General features: G+C 44.9%; 1 pseudogene; it reads left to right on the top strand.

Annotated features, from left to right (window-relative positions):
- The first annotated feature begins 2,919 nt into the window (after positions 1-2,919).
- Positions 2,920-3,574, top strand: LOC116762651 (annotated as a pseudogene).
- The last annotated feature ends 7,614 nt before the right edge of the window (positions 3,575-11,188 follow it).

The raw sequence follows: 11,188 nt of genomic DNA, 5'->3' as shown, positions 1-11,188 counted from the left end.
GTACTGCAGAGATGTAGCACTCATTTAGTTCCCATGGCAACCCTGGGGGGCAGACCCTCCCATCCATTTAACAGCTGAGGAAACCAAGTCACAGAAAAACTGAATAAGTTGTCAAGGGTAATACAGTCCGTAAGGAGAGGTAATTTTAGCTGACAATTGAATTCATTAGAGAATGAGGGCTTGCAAGAAGGTTAAAAGGGATGAATGCTAATACTCATATTCCTCACCTTTTGGGATTCATATATATATGTATATACACATGGGATACATCCCTGTGTATGTTATTATATATTTTATATTATATATATTTTTACTTTATATGTTATAATTACAAATATGAATACATCTGAAGATATACAAAATATAATATAATATACAAAATATAATATAGTATTATATAAAATAACAGGAAACTTTTATTACCCATAGAAAACTTGGAATCTCTGCAGAAACATGTAACTCTACACCAGTGTCGCAAACACACACCATCACTGCCTACTCAATATTCACAACAGATGTTACTAATTATCTCTGCTCTCTTCTCCACGGAAGCCAAAGAAGAACTCGGAATCCTCTTTAACACAGCTCTTCAGGCAGCCACAGTCAACCAAGCAGAGCCACCTTGACAAATTCAAAATGATACGCCAGACTCACTCTAGGCAGCTGAGACTGAGGGACTGCAGCCGAGGGTGGTCCTGCGGAGCCAACAGTTCTCAAGGGTCACCCATGTGGTTTCTGGTCACCACACCAGCCATGGTGGCGGAGCAACGGGCCCTGTCAACAAGGGTGGGACAGGAGAGCTGGATCCAGGGCGAAGGTGACCGCGGGGATGACGAGCCCTTGCTTTTCCTCACCAATTCCAAGTGAAGACCCCGACTACCAAGATCCCCAGTGCAAAAGGCAGTTAAAAAACTTAGTGAAATCTACATTCTTAAATATCAGGCACTTTCCCTGGAGCAGCATGTGAAAATGAGCCAGCTCCCTCTCCAATTAGCTTAATTAGTTCAAGAGGTTCTTTATTTGGAGAGGCTATCAGGAAACTCAATATACAGAAACTCCAAAGAACACTCAGTACCTTTCCTTCAGGGATTTCCTCCTTTCACAGTGAAAGAAAAACAAAAGTGCAGCTGATACTTGCCACTGAAGCTGAAACAATGAGGAAAGAGGACCTCAGGTGTAGGAGTTTCAAGTCCAATCATAGAGAATGCAAAGCTCACACTTTTCAGCCAAAATGAGGCAGTATCTGGCTCTTCTAGCCAAAACCGGGGAGTATCACTGTTCAGTTAATAACAGCTGTCTTTACTCAGGACTTACTTTGTCCTGGGTGTGTTCTTGTAGCTTAAACAACAATCCCACACATTCATTGTCACCGTCGTGCTTACTCTGCAGCTGAGGAAACTGAGGCTTAGAGAGGTTCAAGGGTCACCCCAGAACAGACAAAGCTGACCGCACAACTCAGGAGAAAGTGAGTTGTTATGAAGCATTTCCAGGAGAAAAAAAAAAAAACAAAACAAAACACGCACTATCTGAATGGGGACATGGGACCCAGAGGTAAGGGGACGAAACAAGAGGGGGACATCAGGCAAGTATCCATCCCATGGAGGGGACCATGGCTCAGTCCCAGTGGGGCGCTCTGGAGACAACTTGGGTCACACTTCAGAACGGTCACCGTGGTAGTAAAGGAAGACGGGTGTTTGTGTTCGTCATTGGTTAGCGGCTGCCCTGGGGTATGTAGATTCCCAGGTACTTCCGGGCTTTCTGAAGGAAATGGCAAAGGGGGTCCAGCAGCCTGAGGGTCTCTTTGCTGAGAGAACTCAAGTTCTGGCTGCTGGGAGCTATAGTGGCTGCTGCACAGTCCCGCGCAGACAACCCCCCCACTCCCCATCCCCCCTTTCAAGTTCAAAGGTCTCATTCCCCAGCTGCAATCCTGCCCAGGAATTGCCCTTGGCCGGGGAAGAATCCTCGCCCAAGGTTACGCACCCCTCCCAGGGAACCTCCTGCTCTCAATTCCTGCTTCAGGGTCTGTTTCCTATGAAAACGAACTTGGGTCAGGAGGGAAGGCACCCTGGAAGCCAGTGTGGTCAAAACAGCAAAGGGCTCTGAAGGGGTGACAGAGGGGATGCACTCCCAGCATTGGCCGCCCTGGCTCAGGATCAAGGCAGCACCAATAACCCTAAAATGTTCAAAGGCAAGACATGGCGTATTGTTTCACTTTGTGAAACCAAATTGAATCAAGCTTTACACTCACCCAACTGGTTTGACGTACGTTCAAGCTTAGTCACTTTTCGAGAACCTCTCCCTAGGACAGCATGAAAATCTGGAAAAGCATGAAAGAATGATGTTCTCTGACACACCTGGTCTCAGGCACGGACATTCCCAGGAGCGGGAACTGGAGGGATGCGTTATCTGCAGAGGTGATGGTGGTGCTGATGGTTCAGGACAGAGAAGGACAGAAGGACAAGGGTTACAGGGGCCCACGATGAATAACTCTTCTTAAATTCTGCCCCTTCAATGTGCACCAGGGCCTGACCAAGCCAAGCTTTCTAACTGGTGCCCTGGTCCTACCTCTAACCTATCAAGGAAGAACAAGCCCTCCTGGGAAGAGACAGTAGCAAGTGGGACCCTTGGCTCGGTTACTGAAACTTCTCCAGTCATCTTCTAATGATACTTTGCCCTCTGACCCCTTTTACCCTCTCAATCTCCCCAACCGCCCCCCCCATCCCCTGCTGCTTCCCCAGCCACAGCCTCTGATGCAACGGGGCAGGTCTCATCCCCACCCTGACTGCACCTCTATTCATTCAGCCCCAACAAGTCTGTCTCCTTCCTCTTGGCCAGAAATGCTCTGCCATTTCTTGTCCATCTATTTAAATCCATCCCACCTCTCCAGCTTCAAAGCAAGCTCTTCGAGATCCATCAAAGATGGTGACTGTGGAACTGGAAACCACCCCTACACCTAATCCCCCAGCTACAGAAGAAGAGAAAACAGAATCTCGTCAGGAGGTTGCTAACCCAGAACACTATATTAAACATCCTTTACAGAACAGATGGACACTCTGGAGTTTTTAAAATGATAAAAGCAAAACTTGGCAAGCAAACCTTCGGCTGATCTCTAAGTCTGATACTGTTGGAAGACTTTTGGGCTCTGTACCACCATATCCAGTTGTCTAGCAGTTTAATGCCTGGCTGTGACTATGCACTTTTTAAGGATGGTATTGAGCCTATGTGGGAAGATGAGAAAAACAAACAAGGAGGATGATGGCTAATTACATTGAACAAACAGCAGAGACCAAGTGACCTCCATTGCTTTCGGCTAGAGACAGTGCTGTACCTTATTGGAGAATCTTCTGACGACTACAGTGATGACGTATGTGGAGCTGTGGTTAATGTCAGAGCTAAAGGTGAAAAAACAGCAATGTGGACTACTGAATGTGAAAACTGAGAAGCTGTTACACATATAGGGAGGGTAGACAAGGAAAGATGAGGACTTCCTCCAAGGATAGTGATTGGTTACCGGTCCCATGCAGACACAGCTACTCAGAGCGGCTCCACCACTAAAAAGAGGTTTGCTGTTTAAGAAGACACCTTCTGAGTCTTCTCGTGTGAGAACGCGTCCAGCAGTCGAGATTTGGGAGCTGAACCAAAGCCTCTTCAAAAGCAGAGGGGACTGCATTTAAATTGGATTTCCGTCTAAATGTTGCTAAGATGGAAGAGAAGTCTCATTCTCCTTTGTCTGATACTTTTGTGTTCATATACATATATTTTTTTAAATTTTGGCTCGAGTGTCCACTATCCCAATCAAAGAAGTATAGCACACATCATCCCCAGAATCCATAACTGTGTTCCTGGCCCACTCTGTAACAGCTTAATAGAATTAAACATTACAAACACATTTGGCCCGTGCACTATATTAAAGAGAAGAATTTGCATTTCTGTACCTCACAAGAGAACGATTCTGTTTATGTTCCATTGTGTGCAGGAGCTTATCTTGCTCGTTTGAAACAGTATGATGCATGCAGCTTTCTAACAATTGTCTTTCTTTCTTTTTACAGCATTGTCTGTGCTGTACGCTTGCTGATGGCTGCTAGATTTTAATTCATTTGTTTCCCTACTTGATAACATCAGTGATTCTGGTTTCAGTTTTTCATTTGTTTTGCTTTTTCCTCATGTAATACTGGTGAAGGATCCAGGAATATGACACAAAGGTGGAAAAAAGATTAATTTTGTGCATTCTTTGGTAGTTTTGGGGGGGGATTTTGTAACTACAAAGCTTTACTCCAAATGTATGCATTTCATTCAAATCAGTGATCTATGTCTGTGTGATTTCCTAAATGTGGTTGTAGATTATAAAAAGTGTATCATCGTAATCACCTTCCTAATTAGAATCAGTATGCCTGTTTTTGTATCTTTACGCTGTGTTTTAACACTTTGTTATACTTAGGTTATTTTGCTTTGGTTAAAAGATGGCTCAAGTAGAAAAGCGGTCCCATTCATATTAAGACACTGTAGAAAGATGGCTCAAGTAGAAAAGCGGTCCCATTCATATTAAGACACTGTAGAAAACTGTAAATAGCATGTGTACAGTGAATTGTCTTTTAGACAAAAAAAAAAAGCAAGCCCTTCCTCCTCCGGGAAGACTTTGCTGGCCGTTTCAGTGCACACAGACCCCTCCCTGCCCTGGTCACCAGCGCCACCCACAGCTGCGGAGTGCCTTTAGGCGAAAAGCAGCCACCTACTGTTATTGTGTACCGATGCTTCACCTCCCCAAAAGAGAATGTCAGCTAAGACCTTAACTAATGAAACTCCTTCTGAATCTTCCACAGCATGGAACATGGGGACACAGAGGAGAGTCTCAGAAAAAATAATAAATCCACGGATGGTTTATTATATGAAACTTAAGAGCCAACAGTGAAGCCTAGTTCCAGCACTCCTTCTTGGAAGAGCAATTACAAGCTACGGGCTGAACTGTGTCTATTGTTTTTCATGCATGTTTACTCTTCAATACTGATTGAAACGCACGTCATCCTGAGAAAAAGAAGACCGGCTCCTTCTCCCATTCTCTTCCCCTGCACCCTCTACCAAATCCTCCCCCGAGACGAGATACACACCTCCCCCGAGAGCCGTGTCTCCACGTGCTGAGCAGTGGATCCACAGCTGTCGGACATCACAATCCATCAAGCATAAACCACGAGAGCATACGCTGTGGGCTTGGACGCAGCAGGCCCACAGGAGTGGATCAGACAGGGTACAGGCTCTGGCCACACAGGGGACAATGGGTCCTGCCATGCTCAGAGACCACAAATCCCTACATAGAAGGGGATGCTTTGACAGGGATGCCGGAAGGTTTACTGAGCATGCTCGATAGCGGGAGACTGATGTGAGAACACATTTTTCGCAACCTGGGCGATGCAGCAGAGTGCCTTATGTATCAGTGCCAAGGCAGCTTCTAAAAGGCACAGAGACCTGGGTTCTGACCCGGTTCTGAACTTTCTAGTAGGGCACTGTCAACAAGCCACTTCATCTCTCTTCTCCAAGCTCCTGACCTACAAGAGGAGAATAAAAACAGAACGTGTCTCATAGGGTCGTTATAATGATTACAGCATAAACGGCTGGCTGGGCACCAAGGATCACGCTCCCTCCCCACAGAGTACAGCCATGCTGGGAGCACGGCTGAGCCAGGGACCCTACTTCCCAGGCCTCTCTGCACCGAGATGGGATCACGTGATCAAGTTCTAACCAATACACTGAGCAGAAGTGCCTCCCACCACCTCAAGGCCTGGCCCACCAGAGTCTGCAGTAGCTCTCCACACTCACAGACACAACAAGCCTCTTGATGCAGAGGCTTCCACCCGGCAAATGGCGTTAGGCTCTACCTGCTGCCACACCAGAAAGTGCAAGACACCTGGTCTTTCAATCTTTCTGGAGAGGAGAACGGTCCATCAAATTCAAATCCTGGACTTGAGAAAATGCAAGAAATGAACCACTATACTCCAGGATTTGCCTGTTAGAGAAGTTAACCCTATGTTAGCCAAAACAAGAATTACATGCTGTGCCTCAAGCATTATGCAATGCCTGACACAGAGAACACAAAAAATAGGGTTGCTCTTGTCTTTCTTACCCTGAACTCTTTATAGCACTTGATACCTCTAGGGTATTTCTATATCAGAGATGCAAATTCAATTTGTGTTGCCAAGCACTGAAGACAGTACAAAGTTAAAAGTTTTTAAATGCAGAGATTCCATTCTTCAGGGATTCATATGTGCAATTAGACCCATAATGTAAGTAATTACACTGCAAGGCAAATTTTATTAAATGCTTTGACAGAGGCTCAACGTGCAACGAGAAGATTCATTTTAGCTGAAGCGTTTCACATACTCCTGGAGGAGGGAGGTTATAAATGGGGCCATGAACACCACTTATATTTCGCAGATGGACACATTGGCCAGGGGATTGGGGAAGGGGTAAATCTAGACAATGGGAGGCACTAAAGGCCCCAGTAGAAGGTTCCAAAGCACTTTCTCTGTCCTCCTGTATAAGGCAGGCACGGCAGAAGGGGACTAGCTGTGTCAGGGGGAGTAGAAGGTGCTTTGGGGATACAGTGAGAATTAGGGCTGCAAATGCCAGCTGGGACCAGCTTGAGAGGGGCCTCCAATGGCAGGCTCAGGAGCCCAGACCTTCCTTTATTAGTCATGAAGTACATGAGTCAGGACTCGTACTGGAAATGGCAGAAACCCAACTGGCACTCTCATCTACAAACAAAGGGATTCAGAGGTCCTGCTCGTAATCAAACTAATAGGTACAGCTGGTCCTCAGGAACAAATGGAACCAGGGACCGGAACACCACAAAACATCACAGGTAGCACGTCTGTTCACTCTTACAATCCTGTTTTAAATGACTTGTACTGTTTTTCCACTATCTGAAATCATCTTATGTACTGACTTGTCTGACCTCCTAGGATATGAGTCCCAAGGACACAGGGCAGTCTGTTTTGTTTACCACAAATTACAGCCTCTAGCATGGTCTCCTGCATGGCCAGCACTCAGCAGGCACCCAGAGAGTATTTGTTGAAAGAATAATGCGAATGGGTCAGAGATTTTAAGATATCCTGGTTTAGGCAAACTTGAGTATTCTCCTTGACTGCTCCAATTCCCCATATCAATCTGTACATTTGCAGTAATATTTGAATGGCTCAATTTCTCTGTTACTCATGTCCCCATAAATCAGCAATAGGAGTGAACTTCCGGTCCTGCAAGGCTGAAGGTCGCAAGCTGGACTCCCGTGGAATCACTGGATGAACTGTCCCGTAGTACGGCAAGGAGGTAGACCAGCTGACCAGCACTGAGATGTTCTAACACTCTAGTAGGTTTTTTTGAAATGCCTTCAGTCTCTACCTCAGAAACTCATACCTTGAACCAAACTCTATGCCGGAAGGCTCTGAGGGGATTAAGAGGGCTTTATGTCACAATAAAGGGGCACAAGTGACATTTTTTAGACCTCATTCCTGTTCTCTTGCAAATGAAGTCACTGCAAAAGTCTTCTAAGGAGCCTAGGCATAACCAAGACACATCTAATCTCCTCTTTGACCCCAGCCAGGTGCTAAAACTCTCTCATCCTCTCTCTTTTCTGAGGTCCTGCCATGTCCTTCAGTTTTGCCAAGGCAGAGATGGTTTGAACATACTGGAGAGTTCCATATCTGTTCTCCTTGGTATCACCTGACAAGAGACGATCACAGCCCTACTTTGAGCCTTTCTGTTCTGTGATAACCTTTCCTATTTTTACTACCATTTGACTAAAAACAGCCAAAGTTATTTCAGGATCAAACTAAGAATCATCACACCATGCACTGGGTGAGTTGACTTTTTGTAGCCGCTCCACCCCCATGTATCTTTGACCTGTTAAGATTCCTGCCTTGATCTGCTCGATACTTTGTGTGTTACTCCAAGAAGAAGCAAGGTACCATGCTGCTCTTTTGTATTTTATTTCCATCTTTATAGTTGGAGATACATTTTTGTTAGAACAGTTAAGTCCCCCCAGAAGTCATAGAGCAACACAGGTACGGCAGCATATCACATACCAACAGGTCATGCTTTGGGCCATTTTAAGGACACCTATTTGACTAAAACCAGGAAATGAAAAGAGTTACGTTACAGAAAAGAACACTCCCCAATTTTCTCAGTAGACAGGATGGCTTTCTTGGGCAAGCAGAGAACACTACCTGTAAACTATTTTCACTTTGATACAGTCTTTTACTCTAATCACAAACCCTTTCAGATGAACCCAGAAATACCTCTCACCATGCACTTAAGGTGAGATAATGGGGAGACCATTAGTGTTAGAAGAAAATTACTGTGGTTCACCTCACTATTTCTGCAGCCAGGTCTAAGCCCTGTCATTATTAGGGAGATGAGTTTGTGCCAATCCATTTCTAAATCTCACCTGGTTCCACATGAGACCAGTGATTTCTATTTACCAGCAGATAATTAGGACATAATTTCCAACTGTGGCTATCACCTCCATGAACCTCAAATTTACCATTTATCCAAAATCTGTCTTGAACAGCAATAAGGTACAGAGATTTATGCTAGGTATGGGCGGGGAGATGGCAGAAATGACTTTTCTGTCCTTCAGGAACTGAAGGTCTAACAGGAGGAAGAGAAAAAAGGCATCAGTATGCTAAGACAAAAATAAGTGTCCTTAGAGGCAAGAAGAGGGTGTGGCACAGAAAAAAGCAAGGGCTGTGGGCACAGACTGAGTTTGACCCTCAGCCTCAATGTATCAGTCAGCTACTACTGCAATAATAATGTGTAACAAGCATCCATGAAAGTTTAATAGCTTATAACAACAAACATTTTTCTCATTCTGCAGGATACCTGAGCTTCAACTGATCTAGAATGGGCTCCTCCTACACTCCTCTGGATTGTGAGTTGGATTCAGATCTCCTCCACCTTCTTGGACCAGTGACTGCCTAAGACGTTCTTCTCATTGAAAAAGAAAGGCAAATGATGCCCAATTTTGGCCACATGAGCCTTATATACTTTACTGATAATGTAGTGAAGTTTTCTTTATAGGAAAAACCATTTATGAAGAATGCAATTTTGCAAATGTAAGAATAATATGCATTCCTATTTTCATTTTTAATATGAATATTTTTATTAAAAATGCTTTTAATGTATATTAAAAGCAAATAATAATGCTTTTTAATATGCATTTTCATTAATAATATGCATGTGAAAGCAAATAATATCCTTCCCAGTCCCCTCCCCTTTCCTTTCTCCCTTTTCCCAGTCCCCTCCCCTTTCCTTTCTCCCTTCTGCTACAATCATGGTGACAATGGCACAGTACTTTCAAAACTTTTGTTACTATTGTTAGGTTGATCACCTTGCAAGGCTACATTTTGTTTCTCACAGATCCTTAACAAGTTTGGGGGGTAGAAATTGTTCTGGAGCCTACTTTGAGGCGGGACAGAGACAGTAAAACCAGTCAGAGCAAAATACGTCACAAACTTTGAGATGTTGGAGTCTGGAGTTTAGTGAGAAGAAAGGTCTTAAGGGGAAGAATTGACCAAGAATATGGTGGTGAGCTGGGGCATTAAAGGGGCACAGGGTTAGAAAAAAATTCACTATGGTGAGGAATGGTTATGTTTTCTTGGGAGTAGTGACTGACATTAAATTTTAAGTTGTCTCTGCCATACTGTGCTGAGTTATTTTTGCCCTCAAATACTGCATGCTCACGGTAGAGTCTGCACCATACAAAAACCTTTTCTAATTGAACTTGGAGGCAATGAAAGAACAGACATTATGAGCAGCACAGACCAAGTAGTTATAGAAGAAGATAGGGCCTGCAAGGTGCAGGAGAGGTCGTAGAGGTGGAAGATTCAGCATCTGGAAGAAGTCATACTGAGAGGTAAAATAGGACAAATATAAGCCTCTCAAGAATTCTTAGATTCTAGGCTGTCTCCAAATTTTCCAACAATTCTTCGTTTCCCTTTGATTCCTATCGTAAACCACTCTTCCCCGAGCTCGTAGGGCTGCAAATGCATGGTCCTTCTTTTCCCAGTTCGTGAGTAGAAGATGGATCTACGACACAAATGCTCACTCAGTACAGATCCTAATACCCTCCTGAGCACAAAAACTGGTCCAGGTTGGGCACCCAGCTCAATGAGAGTCCTATGGAATTGGGATGTGGGTTACAACAGATGCTGGGAGAAAGACAATCTGTTTCCTTCAGCAGTTATAAAAACTAAGGACCATGTAAGCCCAGATCTGCTGTTGGCTATCTTTTATACCTTAAAGAAAGCCTCCCTAAGAATAAAGCCAATACAGAGGAAAGCAGAGGCAAGAGGTTGAGAATGAGAGTCCTGGTGACATCCTTGAGCCCATGAATCTAGCCATAACTGAAGCCCCATCCACACCTGGGGTCTCCAGACCCAGGCTCCAGGAAGGATCCTATCACAACCAGAAGCGTTACTGCCCCGTACCCCCAGTTTATGTGCATGCCAATTTACCCAGTCTACTCTCTACAGTAGGAGTCAGCAAACTTTTTCTGTAAATGGCCAAATAGTAAATGTTTCAGGCTCTGTGGGCTGTCAAGTCTTTGCTGCAATACTCGACTCTGCTGTTGGAGCAGAGAAATAGCCATGGGCAGCATCTGAGCGAATAAGCAGAGCTGTGTTCCAGCAAAACTCTATTTACAGAAACAGGTCGGCAGGACAGATTTTGCTCTCAGCTTGTAGCTTGCTGACCCCAGCTCTACAGAAACCTTGGATGGTCAGTTTCAGAAATGGCCACTGAATCTGTGCTTCAGAAAATTCCTCAAGGAGAAAACTTTACAGGGATGGCTCTAAAAGTCACTGCCATGGTGAAAAGAAACCTCAAGTGTTCATAAAACTTAGCTGCTGGGCTTCCCTGGTGGCGCAGTTGTTGAGAGTCCGCCTGCCGATGCAGGGGACTTCGTGCCCCGGTCCGGGAAGATCCCACATGCCGCGGAGCGGCTGGGCCCGTGAGCCATGGCCGCTGAGCCTGCGCGTCCAGAGCCTGTGCCCCGCAACGGGAGAGGCCACAACAGTGAGAGGCCCGCGTACCACACACACACACACACACACACACAAAAACAAAACTTAGCTGCTAACGCTGAACTTTCTAAGGCCAAATCCAGTGAAACTGAAAATTAGTTGACCGTCTAATCAGTACT

This window comes from Phocoena sinus, chromosome 11 (assembly GCF_008692025.1).
Source record: "Phocoena sinus isolate mPhoSin1 chromosome 11, mPhoSin1.pri, whole genome shotgun sequence".
Lineage (NCBI taxonomy): Eukaryota > Metazoa > Chordata > Mammalia > Artiodactyla > Phocoenidae > Phocoena > Phocoena sinus.
Note: the sequence above shows the minus strand (reverse complement) of the source record. Positions and strands in the feature narration are given on the sequence as shown.